Source organism: Peromyscus maniculatus, chromosome 14, assembly GCF_049852395.1.
Source record: "Peromyscus maniculatus bairdii isolate BWxNUB_F1_BW_parent chromosome 14, HU_Pman_BW_mat_3.1, whole genome shotgun sequence".
Classification (NCBI taxonomy): domain Eukaryota; kingdom Metazoa; phylum Chordata; class Mammalia; order Rodentia; family Cricetidae; genus Peromyscus; species Peromyscus maniculatus.
Genome location: NC_134865.1, coordinates 65,269,900 through 65,295,132, shown reverse-complemented (window position 1 = coordinate 65,295,132; position 25,233 = coordinate 65,269,900). Strand labels below are relative to the sequence as shown.

The 25,233-nt window shown below is 35.2% G+C and overlaps 1 non-coding gene across 1 annotated transcript; it reads right to left on the bottom strand.

The window, feature by feature from the left end:
• Positions 1-24,839: 24,839 nt before the first annotated feature.
• LOC121822633 (U1 spliceosomal RNA) lies at positions 24,840-25,001 on the bottom strand. The gene has a single exon (XR_006063808.2). It is a non-coding gene; the product is annotated as a U1 spliceosomal RNA (small nuclear RNA).
• Between the last annotated feature and the right edge of the window lie 232 nt (positions 25,002-25,233).

Below are 25,233 nucleotides of genomic sequence, written 5' to 3'. Positions count from 1 at the left end.
TAAAATTTATACTTTAAGAAAAGTTTAAAGAATCAGAATAGAATCAAAGAGTTGAGATTAGTAATAGAATAATAGTACCTTAATTAATTTGGCTTTTGTCCTGTCCCATAGCAGAAAATGGCTCTTTTATTCTGGCATGATACAGGGAGTTTGTATTTTCATTTTAACAACATGCTTGAGTTTAAAGAAGGAGAGAGCCATTCTCCAACTCCAAAGTCAGCTTTAAATTTTAATTGAACTGGGACTATTAGAAGACCAATAGTATTAACTCTTTAGAGAAAAGCAGAAACAAACATTTAAGAAGACATAAAATTTTTTAGATAATATATACCCATACGCCGTTTCACTCTGTTTCCTGGGATAGATGATTTGTCCCTTTTCTTCAGTTGTCTCATTTGTCTTGTGTTCTTCAGATTCCTTAACCATCATTCTTCTAAAAGACAAAAAACAAAAACCTTTCACCAAGACTAATTTTGGGGATGTTCCTTTTTGGCAAGTTATTATCTGATTAAATGAAAAGACAGGTGTTACTGGTTCAAGTTAGTTTAAATTGAATGTTCATGCTGGTTGATGAACTATCATCTCTAATTAAGAGGTTTCTCTTGTTCAAATCGAACCTTTATCAATTTTGATGGTACCCACAGCTTATCTTCTCCTGTAGAAACAAAAGCAAAACCTCGTCCCCAACGTAATACATACCCTGGTTTCCATTCTGAGGCCAGCACATCCTTAAAGTATATAGGCTGATTTAATTCTGTAGTTTTTTCTATTACCCAGAGGTCAGAGCTCAGAGATAAAATCTTACCTCCTGCAGTGCTCCTAACTTCCCCCGAGAGAGAACTACTTCCTGTTTGTCTGTGTTTAAATAGTCTTTCTGTTCTGCCTTCTCATTGGTTGTAAACCCAACCACATGACTGCCTCATCACTGCCTGTAAGTACCGCCCTCCAGGTCTTAAAGGCGTATGTCTCCAATACTGGCTGTATCCCTGAACACACAGAAATCTACCTAGCTCTTCTAACCACCACGCTCTTACTATGGCTCTAATAGCTCTGACCCCAGGGCAACTTTATTTATTAACATAAAATTAAAATCACATTTCAGTACAAATAAAATATCACCATAGATCACTATCACCTAAATACCCCAGTTACAGATGATCTGATACACACATCTGGCCCTTGTGGGAATCTTACACAAAACCCCATAAATATAGATATAAAGAAAAATCTTAACAAATGAAGAAAATGCTAAGTATATAAAGTACATCATATATCAACCAGCACCTTAAGAAGTCCATAAAGATTATATGCTTTAAAATATAAAGCTTTATGTCACAAATACATGTAACTTCAACTGTCTGTTAAAATTTAATAAAATAATGAAACAATAATGCCATAATGATCAAGTTATATAATATAATTAATTCCTAAATACCATGCAATTGTACATGGTCAATATATTGTATGTTTGTTAAAATTGTTTAAAACAAATTAAACTAAAATAAAATAAAAAGAATAAGCACAATGTTATATATGTGTGTGTGTTTGTGGAATTAGTTCCTATTTAGTTAAAAATATTTATACAAAATTCTGAATGAATTATTTGCACTGAGTCAGTATCATTCACTTGCTTTGTTTACTTACTTTAAAATATTATGCTAAGACTGTTAGAGAAATTATATGTACAAAGGATGTCAAGTATAGGTGGTCATAATACTTGCTACACAAATATGATGTGCTGTTTTAATAATATAATTTCTGAGATAGACTTTTTTTTTTTTTTTTTTTTCTGAGACAGGGTCTCTCTGTGTAGCTTTGCACCTTTCCTGGATCTCACTCTGTAGACCAGGCTGGCCTAGAACTCACAAAGATCCATCTGGCTCTGTCTCCCAAGTGCTGGGATTAAAGGCATGTGCCACCATGGCCCAGCTTCTGAGATAGTCTTTATTTCACACACACAATCAAGCAGATTTGTGTTCTTCTATATATTATTTATTAAAAATATACTTGATATAAAGCTTCTATTGAAATATTTGTCTTGCAATTAAAATTAATGTTTAATAATGAATGATTTAACTTAGATTGCATATCACCTTCATATATATATATATATATATATATATATATATATATATATATATATATTGTTTTTTGAGACAGGGTTTCTCTGTATAGTTTTGGTGCCTGTCCTGATAGAATTTAAGAAAGCTTTAATGTAATTACAACTGTTAAACAAGATGGTTCCATATGGCTACTCCATTCTATAGGGAGCTATTTGTAGCAGATTAGTTTTCCTGACTGTCTGTATAGATCTTGGTATCTTATCTGTATATCTTATCTATAATCTTAACTCATTTTTTTCCAAATATGCAATAATTGGAAAGTTTCAGGACTCATTATATATTTTATTCACCAAACTACAAGGCATCTTAAAATAGGGATTGCTTGAATTTTCACTCTAGTTTGAGTTGAAAGTTTCTTTTAGACTGCTCTGTCTGATGCTTTCTTGTTAAATTTGAAGAAAATATTTGGCTTCTGAGGGTGGGTTGAGCACAACTGACAATATAGTCAAATACAACAGCTCCAGATCAGCTATTAGTGAAGAAACACTGTTTATGATCATTATAAATCTTAAAAATATAAAATTTTATCTTTATTGTTTTTCCTCTGCTCCCACAAATTTTACAAATATAAATTTAGAATTATGTCACATTGGTAACATTAACCTAAATAGTAGCATTTCCAAATCTGCAACAGTCAAAGCTGACTCTGAATGTATGCATGTGTACTTTTATGAAATTAGCTTATATTTATGGGAACAGACACAGTTTAATTACCCATCACTCCATATTTACCCTAACTTCTTTTTCATAGACTTATAATCCACACTGTCCTCAAAATTTAGAAAAATAGACTGATAAAATATTTTTAAAAAGCAGAACCTGTGGAAGGTTCAGTTGGTCCTATGTGGGTGCCTTAGCTTTAGGTCCAGTATCTGTGGGCTGCTTTGAGACCCAGGATAGTTGTCTCAGTATGTTCCCTTATGGTGGCCTTGAATCCCCTGGCTCCTACAATCCTTCCTTCCTCTCTTCAACAGGATACCTAGAGCTCAGCACAGTGCTTCACTGTGGATCTCTGTATCTACTTCCATCACTTACTGGACGAAGGCTCTTGGATGACACTCAGACCTATGCCCTCTGCATATGTGTGACAATTGTATGGCTTAGTCTGCTTGTGGGACTACTCTTGGTAGTGGAAGCAGGTCTGTTCCTGATGCTTTGGCAGGCTTTGGGGAACCTATTCCTCAACCGGATTGCCTGACCAAGCCTTAGTATGAAGGCAAGAGTTTAGTCTTACCTCAACTTGCAATGCTATGCTTTGCTGATACCCGTGGGAGGTCTGCCCCTTTCTGAACAGAAACAGAGGAGTGGATTAAGGAGGGGTGGGCCGGGGGTGGTGGTGGTGGTGGTTAGAGAATAGGAGGGGAAACTGCAGTCAGGATGCAAAATAAATGAATAAATTTAATATAAAAAAGTAGAAGTTTATGATTCAGGTTTCTAAGCCTGATATTTATGGGCATCATAACACATTTCTCAAATACTTTGTTAAGAGAAACATTCTTTAAGGGTTTTCTTCTTGATCCTTAGGAACATAGGCTTGAAAATAGAATACAGGTGGGAAATCACTAGGGGATCCTGCAATTACTTTTAGGGGGATCCTTGATTGGTGTATAAAATGAATGGAAAATGTTCTTAATTAAAAAAAAGATGGTTTTATTGGGATTTTGTAGATTCAAAATTATCTTTTTAAAAGCACTGAAAACTATGACAATCCAAGTCTTCTAGTTGGAACTTTTCCTGTGTCCTGCCCAGTCTCACAGCTGCTCAGACCCAGTTAATCACACAGAGGCTTATATAATTATAAACTTTAGGTCTATGGCAGGACTCTTGCTATCTAGCTCTTATATCTAAAATTAACCAATTTCTATTTATCTTTGGTTTGCCACATGTTCTATGGTTTTACCTGCATCCCATTACATGTTACTCATTGGGCAGCTCGCTGGCATCTTTTCCATCTTTCTTCCTGTCTCTCTCTGAATTTCCTGCCTGATTCTAAGCTGCCTTGCTTATTTATCAACCAGTCAGAGCAACACATATTCTCAGTATACAGAAAGACATTCACCCATCACTTCCCTTTTCCTGTCTAAAATGAAAGGAAGGTTTTAACTTTAACCTATTAAAATTACATATAACAAAACAGTTATCAGGCAAGAATTATAGTCACAATATCTAGTCTATTTGTATTTTGTATAATTTAAAGAAAAAAATTTCTATCTGTCCTATATTTGTGAGTCTAAGGTTTCATATCTATTTTATCTTTTATCATAACCAAGGGAAAACTATCTAGTTTTTAACTACATCAAAGATCTCAGGGGGATATAATATTACCTAAGTAAACAGGAGGAGCATTGTAAGCATCTTCCAAAAATCTAGAGTGACACAGATAGATGTTTGCCTGGACAAGTTCCTCTGCAAAGTTGGGGCATCCATCTTCAGCCCACAGGCCTAGAGTTTGCAGCTGAAACTTCTCCCATCCTGCCTGGGTCCCACAACCCTGCAGTCCTGCAACCACTCAGACCCAAGTAAACACACAGAGGTCTACAGCAATTAAAACTGCTCAGCCATTAGCTTAAGCTGACTACTGACTAGCTTTTAAACTTAAACTTAGCTCGTTTCTGCTAATCTATATGTTGCCACATGTTCTGTGGCTTTACCTGTGTGCTATTACATGCTGCTCGCTGAACAGCAGGCTGAAGTCTCCTGACTCAGCCTTCCTCTTCCCAGAATTCTCCTCTCTGCTTATCCTGCCTATACTTCCTGCCTAGTTACTGGCCAATCAGCATTTTATTTATCAACCAATTAGAGCAACACATATTCATAGCATATACAACATCCCACAGCAAGGTCTATTTATGTCTCATATAATAAAAGAAATTTGTAAATATCTATTTCCCACCCAGCACAGTAAAGAGTGAGCCATTTCAGAAAACAAGTGATGTTTGCTTTCCAAATCTCTTAGCAGATTAACACCTGCTTTGTAGTTGCTGCTACTATTCTTTGAGCCTGTGAAGCAATGCATCAAAATCCAGATAAATTAACTGCCTTAGAAAGTGCCACTGTTTGAAATATTTCCAAAACATAACTTTTCCTAGAAAGCCTAAGATTTTCATGTTTTTTGAATCAAAATTGCTTGTTTTGAATTATTTTCAATGTGTGTCAGATATAATTAGATGAGAACATACTGTCTTAAAGCTGCTAGCATCTTGGAACAAAAATATCACAACTTTTAAGACTCAGAAATTACTTTTTTGTATTATTTATATGAACAGAAAGCATGTATTTGATACTGGTTTATGTTATTTTTGTTTACAATATTCTTTTTACTTGTTTGGTATCCTAAGTTTTAAAAGTGTCATTTATAATTATAGCATGAAAAATGAATTTAGACTCATAATTTTATCAGAAATGAATTTTTCTTCTAATTAAAACTTGAATGTTGGTAAAGGGACAATAAGAATTCTCCATTATAAGTAGCTGACATTTTTATAGCAGTAATAATGATTATATTTTGTGACTCTGAACAGACTGAATAGCAGTTATAGAAAATGGACAAGAGAATGATGGGAAAGAAGGAGAATATAAAATGTTCTGTATTAAAACAGTTTTTGTAATAATTTAAGTTATTGAATAAAATAAGTATATGTGGTATAAGAGTCTGATTGGCTTCTCAATGCTAACCTTATTATAAGCCAATTTTATATGTCACCAGATCCAGTTTCATTGTTTGTGTTGACACACCTGATAGGTTGCCTGTAAACACTATGTATGTATAAAAGAAAGAAAATAGTAAAAACAAAAGATTGCCTGAACTCTGCCTTTATTTTCAATGTTTTTCTTTTTTCAGCTTTCTGCCACTGACTTTATTACCTCTCTGAGACATGTTAGAAAGCAACTTGACTGCCTTCCACCTCCAACCTCTCAAAAAATATGTGCAGAAATTCAGACCTAAATGAAATTTCCTTCCCCATTCCAGCTGAAGAAAGTCAAGATTGGAGATACTTATCCCAGTGTGGTTCCAAGATATTAAACCAACGTGGAACTTTAAAGGCTGTCTCAGTAGCTCTTTATTGTCCTATATTTCACACATACACACACACACACACACACACACTGAGAGGAGAGAGAGAGAGAGAGAGAGAGAGAGAGAGAGAGAGAGAGAGAGAGAGAACTAGTTATTTAGAACTTCTTAGTTGATAAATATAACTTCATTATTAGAGATAAGGAACAAATTCCTTCATACAAACTTTCAAGTGTACAACTGATACCTTCAGAGATTCATTTTACTGTGTTAAAATCCTATTGAAGGCAAATTAATGTCAGACAAAAATCAAGTGATAAAAGTTACAGGCATATTTTATTCACTAAGTATAAAGACACTTTGTGTCTCTGAATAGATTTCTTTATTCAACATGTCAGCATGTCTCACAGTCTGCTAAAGGCTTTGCTTACTACAAATTAGGAGTTGATAGTTTAAAACAGCAAATGTGAGTTCATCTTTGTTTTGTGAGAACATCATGGTTTTAGTGACAATTTCTATACAAAGTCATTTTAGAGAAAAGATAGCAAGAACACAAAGAGAAAGCATGGTTTAAATTACATTTTTCATGAGGATAAACATAAAAGGACACCAGGAAAAAATCCTTTAAAAGTGGGACCAGAAATCAGGGGAGAAATGGAGTTTGGTGCAAACTGAGGCTCAACAGCAAATTTAAGGGCAAACACTGGAAATTATTCAGACTTGATGTGGAAAGTCAGGATTTTTGTGAAATGCTATAAGTGGACAGAATATGAAGATGTTAGAAATACAAGACAAAATTAAGTCAAATAAAAACTCTTTGTGTTGCTTCATAAACATATTGCTGTTAAGGTGATCTATTAATCTAAATAGATAAAAGAAAAATAGAAATTTTATTTCTTATTAAAAAATCATAGATTCACTCAATATATTCTGATTATGATTTTCCCTCCCTCAACTTTGCTGAGATACTCACTACTTCTCTTCTAGTGCAAGTCGCTCTCTCTTTCTCTGTGGAAAACAAATAGGCACTTAAAGAAAAATAATAAAATAAGATAAAATGAAAACAATTCAACCAGAGTAGATAAACAAACAGATAAAAAGAAGTCAAAGAATAAGCATGAGAAAAAATAGAGATGCAGAGATTTATATGTTCATATACACAGATATTCTATTAAAACATGAAACTAAAAGCCATAATACATATAAAATGGACCTGTAAAGTTAAAAAAAAAAACACCCTGGAAAAACATTATGAGACAAAGAAACTCCAAATATGTGACTGAATTTATATTGTGTTGATCATTTACTGTTGTGGAGGGGACCTACTCTTAACAGTGGTTGGATCTCCAGTGAGACTCCTTTGAAGAGAACCAATTTTTCATGTGCCAGTGATTAACAATTGGAGATAGATTATGATTATGGATGGAATTTGTTTCTGCTGCTCCTCTCAGCAAAGGCACTCCAGCTGGCTCAGACCTGTGCAGCTTCTCTGCATGCTGCAACAGTCTTTGTGAATTCTCATGTGCATCCATCCTGTTGATTTAGAGGGCCTTATTTCCTTGGTATCTCCCATCCCCCTTGGCTCTAACAGTCTTTCTGCCTCCTCTTCCTCAGTTTTGCTGAGCCCTGATAGGAAGGTTTTGATGGAGAAATCCCATTTAGGATTGAGTGTTACAAGGTCTCTTACTCTGCACATTATCTAGCTGTGGGACTCCATATTTGTTTCCATCTACTGAAGAAGGAAACATCTCTGAGGACAGCTGATCAAGGCACTGATCATATTTATCTTTCTGGGCTGGAGAAATGGTTAAACCATTAAAGCCTAGGCAACTCAAAAGAGGTCCCCTCTTCCCAACTGTGTCAAATTGATAACTAGGTGTAACCATCACAAATCCACCTCTTTGTCAATTTGACACTCAAACTTCTCATTCCTAAACCATACATTTTTCTTGACCCAAGGTTTCATGTTAATATAACAATGCAAAAAAGATTCTAACTTTAATGATCCCACAGTATTTAAAATTATTAACACTCTAGAAGCTTTTCAGAAATCCAGTCTCTTAGCTGTGGGCTAATGTAAAATCAGAAACAAGACAAATACATTATTATTTCAAAAGGAAAGTACCATGTAACAGTTATAATTGGATCAAAGCAAAACAAAAATCAAGAAGTATAAATCAAACTCTGCAGGTCAGTGCCTGACATCTAGGACCTACTCATTATATTCTGAGGCTTGAAGATCTTGGGAAGTCTTACTTCTCTAGTGTGGCCATCCACAGCACACAGAGCTTGACTGTTAGGCTTAGGCCAGGCCCACACAAGGCATGCCATTGTCCTTAGAGGTTGTCCTTTGGTCTTGGCAGCTCTAATATATTAGAATCTCCAGAGCATCCAAGGCTAAAATGTCATCCATGGCCTCTCCTGCCACCTTATAGCTCCAAGCCTCTGATTGTTTCCATGCCCCCTTCAATTCTGGGTTTTCCACTGTAACTGAAACTGCTCCTTCTCCAATAGCCTTTCCTGACTTCTCAAAGAGTGAAGTCTTAGCTGCTCTACAGGACCCCTTGAATCATGCAATTTACATGCTAACCAATACCACATGGGAAACACGCACACATTATCAAATTCAGCTTCCAGCTAAAGATGCATCCTCAATACCCTCTGAATGCTAACCTTGATGAAATATATTCTAAAAGAGTTTTCCTCCATAAAGCTGATTGCCTATTAATCATAGCTTTTTTTCCCAACCTCAGTTAGCCAGAATAAATTGTCCCAGTAAATAAAGTTTTGATTTAATGGTGCTAGTCCCTTGTTAATCACGAATTGTTCTGCAGCCCCAGATGACCAGAAACCATAGATTCAAAATATCACATAAACAGTTCCTATGTTCCATTTGAAATGTCACAACTGTCTTCATTGTCTGTAATTTTGTCAGCATTATATTCTAAATTTTTACACCAATTCATTAAGCTCTAAACACTCAATAGCTTTTTCAACCCAATGTGCTAAATTCAGTCTTCCTACCATAAAACAGTCCAAGGCATAAAATCAATATGGTCAAATCCAACACAACAAAACCCTCCATTCTTAGTACCAACCACTGTGCTATATTTTGCTGTGATAAGTATCATGACCAGAAATAAATTGGGGAGGCAAGAGATTTTTTTTAGCATTCTAATCACAGTCTATCACTGAGGGAAGTCAGGATAAGAACTCAAGCAGAAACACAGGCAAGATGAACAAAGGAATTCTTCTAAAATGATTGATCTTCATAGTTAGCTACCTTTCTTTTGCATGCCTGTTATGGATTGGCACAACCCAATGTGCTAGGTCCTACTACATAATCAAGAAATGCCCCTAGAGGAGAATATTCCATCACACACACACACACACACACACACACACACACACTGTATAAATTATAAATGTATGAACTATATCATTACTATATAGTGAAGCTTACACAATCTCAAAACCTCTATTCTTTTATTGTGTTTCCAAATGCATTTTTGACACTGTGTGATACATGTGCTTTGTTCTTCTGTAGACCATTAATTTATTTATATTAGTAATATTAGTAATTAATTGCTTTCTGATATGAGTCTAATTTGGGTTACCCTACACAGGGGACAATGTTCCTCCTAGAAACAGTGATAGGTGTGGGAAACCTTTCCTTAATTAGCTGGTCATGAGTGACCTGCAAACCCTCATAACAATATAAGGTATGGCCATTGTTCTTGTTTTTGGACAGTAGTATCCCCTGCTAAAGATTACATACTCTTTGATCACAGGACATGAAGAAATCAAGTGGGTATGATCAGGAAGATTCCTCTTCTCAAGCTAGCTTTTATATCATGCAAAGGTGACATGAAGACTGCAGGGGAGAAAGTATCTACAATGTCACTGATATTTGAGGCCTTGATCTGCAATAATGACCAATGTGCCAAGATATGTCCATGGGTGCAATAGTGTCACAAATATTATGGGGGTAATCCACTACTTTCTGATTGGATTTATGAACAAGTCCACAGGAAGACATGCATGCCTGGTACTGCAAATGTGTACAAGAACTAAATGGCTGAGTGTGTTCATAGGTAAACCTATTAATAGTTTGATAAATAAATATACCATAAAATTGCTCTTTAAAATGTATCTCTATACCAATAGATTAGTGCAGAGCTCAGAGCTAATCAGAGGAAATTGTTTCCTCACTTTTGTTGTTTTTCCCAAAAGGAAGGTGGTTAATTAAGAGACTCAGAACCCATCAAAGTACTGACAATAGTTTATGTGGAATATTCAACCAAAAATGAACCATCTATAGTACACACTACTTAAGATTGCTTGCTATTGCAGAAGAGGAGGCAGAAATATTATATGGGTCATAGGTCAATGAAAACCAAAATGAAATAGTCTTTTCAGACAAGAATGCTGAATTCATGTACTCACCCCAACTGTGGTTGCCTTCACAAGACCTGTGCACGATAGATCAATATCCAAGCTTGGCATAGGGAGAAGCCCATGATCCTTCATCCATAATTGAATTGTTGTTGACAGCTGATGAATTCTAGGGCTTAAAGGAAGATCAGTTTTCCTTATGCATGTGACCTTCTGTCGGTCTACAGATGGATGTTGTTGGGTTTTTTTTTTTTTTTTTTGGCTCTTTTGGTGGGCCCTCCGCATAGTTCCCAAATAAATAACACACAGAGGCTTATTTTTAGTTATGAATGCCCAACCTTAGCTTGGCTTAGTTTCTAGCCACCTTCCCTTAACTTATCCTGTCTACATTTTGCCTCTGGAATTTTCCTGTTATCTTACTTCCATAAACCTTACTTTTTACTCAGTGGGTTGCTGTGTAGCTGGGTGGCTGGCCCTTGGATTCCTCTTTCTCCTCTGGCTGCTAGATCTTAGATCCCTCTTCCCAGATTTCTCCTTCTATTTATACTCTCTGCCTGCCAGCCCTGCCTATCCCTTCTCATGTCTTGCTCTTGGCCAGTTCTTTATTTGACCATTAGGTGTTTCAGATAGGCACAGCTTCACAGTAACACACCTTAAAACATTCTACTACAGGTGTGCCCATAATTATGAGCTGAAGAAATTGGACTCAGTGAGTTATTTATTTTAAGACATAGAATTTAGAGCAAAGGAGAGGTAAGGTAGATCTGAGAGAATTGGGGAGAAAGACTAGTGGATGAAAAGATTAAAATATATTTAATGGGATCAACAAATGGCTTTTAAAATATATTTTCTGGTTTAGTTGCTTCTTTATCCAGTTGTAAAGCATGATGCACAATACTGGGGTGCAATAGATGGTTAAAGGTAGAGCACCTGACACTTGACAAATTACTCACATAACAGTTCGTTACTAATATAAACTCATGGCCAGTAGAAGGATAGAGTATATGCACCATGCAGGTCCAAAAAAATGCATCTAGAAACACAGCAAAAGAGCAGAGGTGTGCAAGCCATATGTTATAGGAGTAAGAGATTGAATGACTATTGCTTCGTAGGGAAAGGTGTGATTAACTTGTTATGTAGTCATGTGATTTTAGAGTAGAGCTGTATTTAGGAAGAGTTAGGTTGGTAGGTTCACTGACAGAGTAGCCTACTTTCCTTAAGAGTCTTTCCTGGTGTTTAGAGGTATTATCTTGGAGGGGGCTTAGAATATGCGCTTTATGCTTTGAGCCTCCTTATCCTTGATATAATCAGGAAAGCACTTCATATTGCAACATCTAAAATAATACCAGTGTATGCACTAATATTAATTTACAAAGTGACTCATATACTTCATTATGTATGCAGTGGAATTTGGATATATCCATTCCATGTATCCTTCAACATGTCTTCAAATAATTTTCCTAATATATGTATTAATGCTAAGAGAGTTTTATTCCTATTTAACTTCTTGAACACCTGTGTGCATTTTAGACACATTCTATTTTAGAGACTTTGTCCAGTAAAGATATGGAAAACACATTGCTATTTTGGTAGTATTCAATTTCATCAATTATATTTGAGTCCTCATTCAGTGTAGGAATGTTAACAAATACTAAACAGGCTGTTTTATTCTACCACCTCATTTTATATAAAAGGATTAGGTTCTTGTATCCTTATGTTGGTTCATATTCCATCATTTAAAAGCTAAGTATTTTACAAAGGAAAGGGATTTATGTACTTACATTTTTTTTATAAAGGAGAGGGATTTATGTACTTATATTTTTGGAAACTAAAAGTCAGTGATCAGGAAGCCTTTTCTGCCAGGCTCTTTGGAAGGGTTCCATCACTACTTCCCAGTAGACGATGAACACCATGAAAGTTTCACAGGTGAGGGGCTATTCCATTTCAAGATAAGAGGCCAGAGAGGAGTCGGGGGACAGCCTTACTCTGTTAAAACAAATCACACTCAGAGCTAGATTAGTCCAATGAAACTAACATTAATCACTTCCAAGGTGACACTTCAACCTAAGAACCTTGGACTGGGCTCCACTTAACAAAGTTCCACTATACTATAATCATCTGCACTAGGACCTAACTTTCAACACGTGAAGCCTTCAGGGACAAACCCCATCCAAGCCATACATGTCAGTGTTTGCTGACCTTTAACACAAACACCGATGTGTAATAGACAGTTATGTCATATGTTCGAGAATGCAAAGTTCCTTTTCCTGTCATTGCCACTTGTGTCAATAGCTCATTTTTGTCTTCTGATGTAAACTTTCTTGTCCCTGGGAGAGGTGACGTTGACTAACCTCATTGTCCATGCTTTCTAAAGCAGCAAATTCAATTTGGTTTAGCCATGTAAAAGTCAAATTATAGACTGTACAGATAACTTATGTTCATAAGCTGAATCTGGGACTTCCATTAAATGTTGCTTTGTTCTACAACATCATTGCTTATAGGATCATCTTTATTACTTATTTTATAAATTAAACCTGTTTTCTGATATTTTCACACATGTCCATAATTCACACTAGTCACTCTCACTCCAAACTCTTTTCCATATCCCTAGTATCCCATATACCCACTACAAATATTTTTTTTCTCATATTCATGCCCCTTTGATGTGTTTTGTGTTTCACTGAGTGTAAAGAGAACCATGTGTCTGACTGTGGCTGTGGGGTTATCTGTTGGAACCTGTTCTTTCAGCAATTGATATACAACAAAAGAAAATGCGCCCCATCTCCCAGAATCTATCAGTTGGGATTGTTAATTGTACTTGCTAACCTGACACACCTGAGATGAGGGAATTTAAATGTAGAGTTGCCTCCATCCGAGTGGCCACGGGGCCTGTCTGTGGGACATTTTATTGATTGCAAATGGATGTAGAATAGCCCAGTTTACAGGATGCAGTACCATCCCATGTCCAGTGAGCCTGGACTGTGCAAAAAGAAAGAAAAATTGCAGTTGAATGTGAGCCTAGAGTAAATCAGTAAACATCATTCCTCCGTACCTTCATGTTCTCTTTTCACTTCCTGTTTGTTTCCCGCCATGACTTCCCTCAGTGATTGGTTGTGATCTCAAAGTATAAGACAGACAAAGCTTTTCTTTCCTGAGTTGTTTTAGACATGGTATTTTGCAACAGCAATAAAAATTAAATAACGACAGTAATATGTATTTTAGCAGTAAGTGGTATAACTGCATGAGCCCCTCCCCTATCTGTAACTAGCTGTTGACAGAATTCACAAGGGAAGAGAATGCTGTGAATATAAGTGTATGGTTATAATGGCTGTATAGAGTCCAGAGGACGGCATTTCACAACCTATATTCTAGCATTGGCATACTTCCCATTTCTTCTTTCATTTAGTTCTCTGAGCCTTAAAGAAAGTGATATAAATATCTGGATTAGAATAGTCTCCAACCTTCAATTATTCTCGGGATCTTAGCTAGCCATGCTTTTCTGCAAGGAATTTACCAAGGTTTAACTTGATTTACTAAGGTTCATGGCAAACAATGTCTTCTGATTTTAAGTCTGCATCATCTTTTGTCTATGGATATAAATATAGACATTCAGAAGACAGTTTGATGCTTTGTTTAGTTAGTTAAACAACAGTAGTCTATCACACTATTTACCCTCTAGGGACTTTGATCTCAACAGCCATGGGTCATTAAACAGGATTATATTATCTTGCCCATTACAGTTTTGTGGAGGGCTCCCCAAATCCAATCAGTGGGAAATTGGTTACAGCCACACACTCCTGACACTAATTCCATGATTGCACATTTTATTACGCAAGTCACTTTTGTGGTTTTGGGAGCTCACAGCTGTTTAAGGATGTTGATGACTGCGTTCACCCAACAGACTCCAGACTCCATAGCACTCTCTAATATTCTGAAAGACAACTAGCTAAGAAAAAAATATGTCCACTTCAGTTTCAGCTTATTATATCTGTGTTTTGCAGTTAAGCTGTCACTGCTACTACACAGTGGGGTTTCACCTTTTTAGTCCTTGTGGAAAACTACTGAAAGAGCCAGTATTGTCCTGGGGGCCTCAACGACTTCCCTGACAAACTCTTGTGGAGGTATCTCCAACTTGGTATTGGAGGTAGTACTGTCTGCTTAAAGATACCAGTGAGCTACAGGTACAAAGCAACTGTAAGTAAACTCTGAGACTGTATCACTCCTATGATAATACTGGCTGTTCTCATTCTTGGGCCATCTGCAGGCTTATTGCCAGGAAAGTTTGTACATATATAATTGGATTGAAAGAACCTCTATTGAATAATTTAAGTCAACATGTCTTAAAGATGTATAAATACAAAGACAGCACTAAGGTCAACCTGAAGTAAGAATAGGTGGCATTGCTTGAAACTGCTGGCAAGTTCTGTTCTCTTTTCTTCAAACCTACATTCTTAAAGATACAGATACACACACACACACACACACACACACACAGAGAGAGAGAGAGAGAGAGAGAGAGAGAGAGAGAGAGAGAGAGAGAGAGATGAGGATGTGATTGCTGCACTTTGTGAACATTGGCAAGAAGTGGGGGTGAAGGTAACTAGTGCCTTGAATAATTTAAAGTATAAATACACACACACACACACACACACACACACATACACACACACACACACACACACACATATATATATATATATATATATATATATATATATATATATATATATATATATTCTTCTAAATGTAGTTATTTTAGAAAATGCCTTCTGTTTTCTTCCCTAGATAGTGAGAGCAGGAAGGAAAGGATATACTCAGTATAGGTCTCAGAGTTAGGACATAACCTCTTACAAAAGGCTGACATCATACCTGCTTGTACTCACCAAATGCTGTATGAATACACATTCTCTTCCAGTGACTGTGTCCTGACTATGATACCTGCTTGTTTTCTGATCTAGGAATTTCAACCATTGCACCCCTTGAAGTACCTGGTGTTTAGTGTCCATGTGACATATTCTTTATATTAATGACTCAAGAAAATCTTCTAAAAAATGCATGTGTAAAATATAGACACTATTCATAAAGTCATCAGTTCTTTTTCTTTCACAGTTGCTCAATGAGGTTTTGAGAATGTCCTCAAATTCACTGTGTGGTAAGGGTAAACTTGGATTTGATATACTGCTCCCTCCACTTCTTGAGGATGAGGAATATAGAAGGTAGCTTGCCATGGCTGACTCATGATTACATTGGCTCAGGAACAGACTCAGGTTTCAGGGCTTCCCAGGCCAACACTCTGAGAACTGAGTCACATTCTCAGACTGTCTTATAAAATATTTTACTAATCAGTGTTTTATTGATCCACATATGTAGAAAATCTCTGCAGTATTCACTCTCAGTAGATGAATAAAATATAAACATGCAGGACATTTTACAATATTTTTCATAGCTTTAAAAAGAAATTAAAATGGTTTTATGGGTAAAGGGAATGGTAACAAATATATATTAAAAACAATTCCCATGTTCTAGATTATATATTAAAGGAATATCAGTTATGTACCTTTTTGTTATTAAACTGCTTTGGATTCTAGGAATTTCTAAATCATTTATCATTTATTATTCATTCTTATCCTTCTTAATAAATGTCTCAAGCAGTAGGGTAATTAGGATCAAAGTAGATCTACTTTTGAATGTTAACATTTGCAACTTAAATAATATCCATGCCTTTTCTTTCATTTGTCAGTGAAAACATTGTTTTATTTTTTTCTGCTAAAATTATAACGTGATAATACTCTTAGAAATCTCTGAGGCCTATGACAGTATTGATTAGGTATTTTCATTCATAAAATGTATATCTTTCAGACATGATTAGGGATGAAGATATTTCCATCTCAAGGCTCAGTCATATTTATTCAGAGGCTCTAGATAGTGAAGAAGACCTGCAGAGAATAATGGGCAAAAGTACTTTATTGGGATGTCTTGAGAACACACAATCACTCCTATTTATATACAAATTTTATGTAACTTGACCAATGTGGTGTTGTGGGATAATCTTTTTGAACACTGTGAAGATTTGTCTTTGCCAAGGTGCTTTCTCATTAGTTTCATAAAGAGCTGAATGTTCAATAGCTAGGCAGAAGAGAATAGTCAGGTTTTTTTTTATGGGGAAAGAGGACTCTGGGAAGAAGAGAGGCAGAGACATGAGAGAGACACTGAAGAAGTTGTGCATATGATACAGAAAAGAGGGTAATTAAGTCATGTGTCAAGGTATATATTCATAAAATCAGGTTAATTTTAGTTATAAGAGCTAATTTGGAAAAGCCTAGGTTAAAGCTAAGCTTTCATAATTAATAATAATTCTCTGTGTCATTATTTATGGACTCGTGGTCCTGACATGGAAGTACTACTACAATGTGGTTAATAAAGTCACATATATATGTCCAAAAGAAAAGTGAAGGCTGAATTATGAAGTAACAGTTTTTTCATCGACCAGTTCATACAAACTCACTAAAACTTTCTCATCTTGAATCTTTCATAGGTATAGAAAACAGTTATTCAATTGATATTACTCCAATCTGCAGATACTTTCAGTATTATCTCCTTCATCACCTTCTAACCATCTTCACCAAGTGAACCACATTCTGTTAGTCATGAAATTCTACATACACATTTCTCTTAGACATCCTGCATTTTATTGTTTAAGAATCTCACTGACCATGTCTCTTCTGTTTTGAGTGAACTTCCTCCTGTGAATATCAAATTCTCCATTCATGGATTAAAAGAAATTTATTCTGCTGAATATTAAGATCATGTGTTTTTATCTTTAATGTTCTAAGAGTTCAAAAAAGATCACTTTATTTATACCAGTTCAGAATTGAGCTCCCTGTCGAGTTTTGTAAAGTTGTATCCCATTTAAGAAGCTATTTTTGCTCTATAGAAAGTATAAATCAATTCAAACTGAAAGCTTCAAATTATTATCTGAAAATCAGTTTAGGTTATTATACATAGACACAGAATGCCAAGAAAATGTGGGAAGATGTTTCAGTACATAACTAGATGTGACAACTTGAGGGTACAACGATAAGTCATGAAATGAGTTATTAGCATGAGCTTAGGAAAGATTAAGGTGAATGTGTAGGAAAATGTCTAAAGATTTCTGCATTGTAGATACTTTACTCCCTATACAAACTGTATAATGAATAAACAATTATACTTGTAATTATTTTATATTCAACTATTCTAGAAAGTGCATGAATTGTATGCAGTTTTATTAGAAGTACCCTTTACATTAATACAAATACCGGAGGGGGTATCATTTTGCTAAACATAAGGGAAATATTTCAGTATTATGATTTACCAAAAATGCATATGCTATATGTTCTCATTGCATTTTGTAAATGTCCAACATTGGAGTGTTTGTTTGTCTAAGAGAATATTCGTGGTATTCAAAAATAGTTTTGCTGTCCCATAATTCAGCAAAAGTATCATCTAGAGAATATCCTCACTCAATTTCTAATATGTCATGACGATCAGGAGCTAATTTGACCTAATGATTACTTTAATCTGAGTTCAGTTTTCACTGAATATTTTCTGATTGCTATATGAAACATGTATATACAACAAATAAACAAAAAATGCGTTAGAAATATTTACTGGATCCACAATAAAATAGCTTGAAGAAATAGATGAACCCAATACAACCAATATCTTTTAAGAGAAAAAGAAGTTAAATCCAAAAATGTTTACAAAACATCAGTGGTTATGACCCAAGCATTTATTATATTAAATATACAAGTGGAATGCAAAAAGCTTAGTCAAGAGGTACTGAAGGTTTTCAATTTCATATACATGTTGGCATATTTGATATGAGTCACATGGGAAACTATCATTAGTTACTGTCCATTAATGGTTTGGTTTTGAAATAAATGTTACCATGTAGATCATTTAGCACACAATAAGCATTTCAACTGGTTTCAAATGTGTACCATTGTTTAAATATAGCTCTTACCAAATTTTAAAATGGTGTGAAACTTATAACCCTGGAATATTTCTAATTTCTGCATGAGCCACGATTCTAATTTTTCACACTTTTGTACCAGTTAAATGACTTCATAAAATCCATTTTTTTTAATTTTATTTTTAAAGTATCTGCAAAACTTTTTCCCTAAAATATGTCGAACATTGTTTTTATAAACATCATTATAGCCTGTCACTAGTTTTACTTATAAAGAAAAGTCAATACTAAAATATGTGGTCCTACATTGTCATATTCTAATCTTTATTTAATCATTATTGTCTTACCTGTAAGAGTTAAAGATACCTGACTAAGGAAGTGTACATGGATGAAGCTACATATGAAATATAAAAATATTGAGAAATTGGGTGTTATTCTGATGTGTTTTTTCTTTATAGGTCACTTGTCCTTTTTCCTTTGCTGCTCTTAATATTCTTTCTTTATTCTGTATGTTTAGTTGTTTAATTATGATGTGGCAAGGGGAATTTTTTGGGTCTAGTCTGTTTGGTGTTCTTTAGGCTTCTTGTATCTACATAGGCATTTCCTTCTTTAAGTTGGGAAAGTTTTCTTCTATGATCTTGTTGAATATATTTTCTGTGCCTTTGAGTTGCTATTCTTCTCCTTCTTCTATCCCTATTATTCATAGGTTTGGTCTTTTCATGGTGTCCCAAATTTCTTGGACATTTTGGTTCATGACTTTGTTGGCTTTAGTATTTTATTTGACTGATGAATCTATTTCTTCTACTGTATCTTCAATGCCAGAGATTCTCTCTTCTGTATCTTGTATTCTGTTGGTTATACTTGCATCTGAAGTTCCCGATCTTTTACTCAGATTTTCTATTTCCAGCATTCCCTCTGTTTGTGTCTTCTTCATTTTTTTCTATTTCCTTTTTCAGGTCTTGGATGTGATAATGCCTAGTTAAAACACAGAACAAACATATAACTGTAAAACTTTTAGTGTGACATTGGTCTCATAAAGCTTTTGAAGATAACATTAGACTTTGAAGATTTGAAAAAAACTCATACCAAAGGAAATCTGAATATATATGAATTGTTATAATCTTCAGCCAACATACTTACATTCAATTACACAAACTTAATTATTTCGGTAAAAAAATCTAAAATGTGTCAATAATATGTTCCAGCATTATGATATCTCCTTTTATTTTGTTTATACATGTCAACTAATATGGACAAAAGTCCTATACATTTAAATGATTTGGTAGCCCTTTTAGGTTTCATACTTCTCTTCATATGTATCAGTGTAAAATTCTGGTGTAAAATTTCATAAATGTGTATCATTGACTTTGATGTTGCTTTGGTAATAGATCATATCTAAGTGAACTTAGAAAAGGGTTTAATTTGGCCCTTGGTTCCAGAGCAATACATGAACCTCATAAAAGTGGCATGGAAACAAGTGTCAGACATGGTAGCAAAAGCAGGCAGCTAAGAATTCAGATTCTTGTCCTGCAGCATAAAGCAGAAAGTGTAAATTGGAAATGGTGTGCAGATATAAATGCTCAGGCCAACCCTCATGACTGATTTCTTCCAGCAGGATACCATTTTCCAAATCTTCTCAAATGATATCACAGACTGAAAATGATAGATTAATCCAAATTCAAGACTACATTCTTGCTTTTTTTTACATGGACCAATTCATGATGGAGGAAAAACTCAGTAATCATTTAGATGCCTCAAAACCCATGTTACCAGAATTATAATAGAAAAACATTCATGATTGAAAAAAAAAGAACAGAGAGGGATAACAAGGAATAGGAGACCATGGTAAATGAAGACCACATGAGAAAAGGAAGAAACAAAGTGCTAGAGAGACCCACAGAAATCCACAAAGATACCCCCACAATAGACTGCTGGCAATGGTCGGTCGAGAGACAGCCGGAACTGACCTACTCTGGTGATGGGATGGGCAAACACCCTAATAGTCGTGCCAGAAACCCCATCCAATGACTGAGGGAACTGGATGCAGAGATCCATGGCTAGGCCCCAGGTGGAGCTCCGGAAGTTTAATTAGTGAGAAAGAGGACGGTTTATATGAGCGAGAATTGTCGAAACCAAGGTTGGATAAAGCACAGGGACAGATAGCCAAACGAATGGAAACACATGAACTATGAACCAAAGGCTGAGGGGCCCCCAACTGGATCTGGCCCTCTGAATAGGTGAGACAGTTGATTGGCTTGATCTGTTTGGGAGGCATCTAGGCAGTGGGACCCGGTCCTCTGCTCATTGCATGAGTTGGCTGTTTGAAACCTGGGGCTTATGCAGGGCTCAGTCTGGGAGGAGGGGACTGGACCTGCCTGGACTGAGATAACCAGGTTGATCTCAGTCCTTGGGGGAGGCTTTGCCCTGGAGGAAGTGGGAATGAGGGGTGTGCGGGAGGAAGGGAAGGGGGCAGGAGGGGGGGGGAGAACAAGAGAATCCATGGCTGATATGTAGAACTGAATGGTATTGTAAAATAAAATAAAAGGAAAAAATATCAAAGAAAAAAATTTCACTATTTTCCCCAATGTTCCACTTTACTTTTATTATTTATTATTATTTATTATGGTAATTTTTGTGTATGATGTAACAAATAAAGCTTTCCTGAAGATCAGAAGGCAAAGCCAGCTACTAGTTAGCAATAGAGGCCTGGCAGTGGTGGCATACACCTTTAATCCCAGGGGATCTTATACCTTTGCTCCCTGTACTTGGGAGGCACACATGCCTTTAATACCAGCATTAGGGAGGTGGAGACAGGAATTGATATGGCTGGGTAGATAAAGGAATATAAAGCAGGAGGAGAAGGGATCTCAGTCCTTTCAGTTGAGGAGTTGGTGAGGTGAGAAGTGGTTGTTGCTTGTTCCTTTTTCTCTCTTAATCATTCAGCATTTAACCCAATATCTGGCTCTGGGTTTCTATTAAGACCAATTAGGAGTTGTGCTACAATTAATCTTGATTCAGATGTCTAATAAATTTGATATATATTTACTAAACTTCAGAAGAGCCAGAAATGTATGGATTGTAGCCTCCAAACTCCATCATATTCAAACACAAAAACACAGAAATAAATGAATGTAAACTAAAATGCTGAATATTACTTCTTTTTAAAATAAAAAAAGAATATATCTTCTAATGAAGAATTTCTTCTAGTAAAATTTTCAGTCTGATTTCATATATATATATATATATATATATATATATATATATAGTATTTTAAATCAAACATTAAGGAATACTGCCTTACAAGTGTTTGAAAAATCATAACTGAATGATATACAGACTAGGATTTGCAAAATCCCTGAAAATGTGACATTTGGCAAATTTTATTTCTTAGTTGGATTCAAATTAATTAATTTCAAATAAAATTAATTACTTTACTAATGCAGATATATACTCCGTGTTTTCTTTTGTACTCCCAGGAATCCACTAGTATTAAGAATTTCTTATTCAAACTATTATGCCATATTAAGGAATGTTTTTTTTTTTTTCTTTTGGAAAGTGATTTTCTGTGTAACAATCCTGCTGTCCTGGAACTCAATCTGTAGTAGATCAGGCTGGCCTAAAGCTGGCCACATTTGCTGCCCTAGTGCTGGGATTAAAGTTGTGCTCCACCAGTGCCACCAGTGCCTGGCTTTTGGAATGCATTAAAGAATGAATGAGTTAATCAGTGTTAGGTAAATAAAGATTGCAAATGCACAAACAAGACATTGTGACAAAATTATTAGCTTCCATTTTCATGAATTTCTTCTCCTCCTTCTTCTTTTACTTCTTCTTCTTCTACTTCTTCCTCCTCCTCCTCTTCCTATTATTATTCCTCTTTTCTGGTTTTTCAAGCCTTATGATTTTTTTATGAACTGAATTTTTTTTAAGAACACTGCCATTTAAGCTGAAAGCAAAGACTGTGTGGAGCCAAGATTTATGAATCATGTACCATCACCAGACTCAACTTGAAGAATGTTTTCTGTACTAATGGCTCTCTCTCCACCTCTCTAGAAGAGACATGGCAATTACCCTACTCTACAGATGGGAAGACTGGGACACAGGCAAACTTTTGTGTGAGCAGTAGTCTATAATTGCCAAAGTAATCAATTGTCCTTGAAAGAAGAAAATGCAGAATATTCATGGTAGGAAACCACAGTGCAAAGTGAACAATTCAGAAAGATAGAGCTTGGAGGGACTCAGTTGTTAGTAATGGCTGTATTTTGAGTTTATTTTTTTCTACTTAAAAAAAGTTTATGTAGCCTTCTAAGAAATTCTGGTAATATCAGTGTTTCATAGAATATTTCTTTATTTAGACTTCCATCTGGTTAAGAGTTGAATGAAGAAAAAAAAAGTCACAAAATTGATTGAATGTTCTAGAAGACAAAGAAAATAATCCTGTGAGTAATTAAAAATAATTTTATGTCACTTGGGCTTTAATAGACTATTTCCTCAAATTCCTAACAAAGAAGAATATCTTTTCTTTTATGGAGCATTCTCTGCTTAATTAACTCTCCATGTAAAGACAGTGTTGGGCAAAATCCACAAAACAATACATTCTAAATGAGAAAGCATGTTGCTCCAGCAGACTGTACTGCATGGTAAAATAAGAACACTTTTTAGAGTTTTTGATTTCTTTCTTTCTTTTCTTGCATTTTGTGTAAAATTTAAGTTCATAGATAAAAAGAGCTACTTTTTATTATTTCATTCATTTATTTTCTTATACTTGGAATTTTATTCAATATTGATTAAAGTTTACTTCACTCAGCTTTCCTTGGTTGTAAGGTATAGAATGAAGCACTTTCCCAAAGGCATAGTTGCCACTGTTACATATTTTAAATTATTATATTTATGTACTCATTTATCAATACAATCTTTATCTAATATTCCTAAACTCGTTTCAAAGTAACATGCTGCTCTTGGTGAATTGTAAAGCACAGATAGCCAAAATAGAGTTTAACAAAACTTTTAAATTTAAAGATGAGGAGAAAAATCAATGTATTAAAAGGAATTTGAGCCAAAGTAGATAAATGCACAAAATGTGTGCCCACAAAATAATATATTAAATGATATATATGTTATAGTTAATTACATCTGTATCTATTTCTTCCATTAGGTTGGGATGTTATTGAAGATAGGAGTTGTAATTCATGAGCCATATGCATCATCCAGCTTGCTCCTGAGAGGTTGCAATAAGTGTTTATTGGTCTGTGAGCAATTGAATTGAAAACACAAATAGTAATGATTCTTAGTCCTAAGACACTTAAACTGAATATGGTAAGCTTCCATAATTAGGTATTGTGAAATTAAATTAGAATAAAGACATTTTACTGCACTGTCTATAATTCAAAGCTTTGCAGTGGGAAATGTAAAAGCAGCCATGTAACATCTAAATGAATATTATCCATCAGGTTTGACATTTATTAAGCAATACCAGCACACTGGGCACTGCTGTAAACACAAACTCTTCTCGGTGAACTTAAATTTATATCTGTTGGCTTTGTTCCTCCTGAAATAGATGGATGTAATTTCATGGCAGATGGTAAGCAAATACAGGATGGTGGCATTCCTTTTCAGTTTTTATAGGCTATGGCTTAAATCGGTTCCTTTTACTGAGAATCCATCACCTCACCCAGCCTTAAGATTCCAATTATATTCTATTCCCTATTATGAGCATTCAATAGATTTACTTAGTTAGGAATAACACATGTTTGCTATACTATTGGTCATGCTCTGCCATTAAACAGTGCATATTTGGCATAATATAGAGCAGTAGTTTGAGAGTTTTTTCAATTAAAAATATTTTGACCACAGTTTACTTTCAAAGGATGCTTCTAGGATCAGGCTAAGCAACCTGACATCCAGATGTTCTAAGGAAGTACAGAAATTTGGTGAAATTGTGTCTGGAGAAATGGTAATCCTAAAAGATTATTATGAGAGATAAATATAAGGTAAGTAATTTAATATTTCAATACCATTTATTTATTTAAAAGTATTTCTTTTTTTTTTTTTTTTTTTGGGTTTTTTCGAGACAGGGTTTCTCTGTGTAGCTTTGCGCCTTTCCTGGAACTCACTTGGTAGCCCAGGCTGGCCTCGAACTCACAAAGATCCACCTGGCTCTGCCTCCCGAGTGCTGGGATTAAAGGCGTGCGCCACCACCGCCCGGCTATTTAAAAGTATTTCATGTGAAATATATCTTATAAATTTGATTCCATGGATACTGATTATAGGTATACACTTAATGATAAACACTGATTTTAATGTATTTTTCTGTCTTGGTTAAACTGGTAACATTTAAGCTTCTAATTTTTTTAAACTTCAGGGAAGAGCATGAATGCAGTCTCCCTACCACAGATTATGCACTCGATAGTTTCCAGAACTTGGGGAAACCGAAGGGTCAGCACAGCTGGAGCGCAATAGATGTGCCTCTTCCTGTGATCACCACTTTCATGATAATGTTATCTCTGTACAGGATAAGAATTGTTTCTCACTTTCACCATATCACTAAAACCAGACATTTTCCATTTTATGAAGTTTAGAATTTTAATTCTTTACATTGATTATTTTTGTAATAATTAACCATTTTTTGAAAGAAAATTGGTATGATGGCTTGTTTTAATGGGCATGAAAAGGAAAAAAAATTGAGGATTCTTGCTTCTTTTGTCTTATGAGAAACAAGATCATAAGCTGCTTATAGCAAATGACCTGGGAGG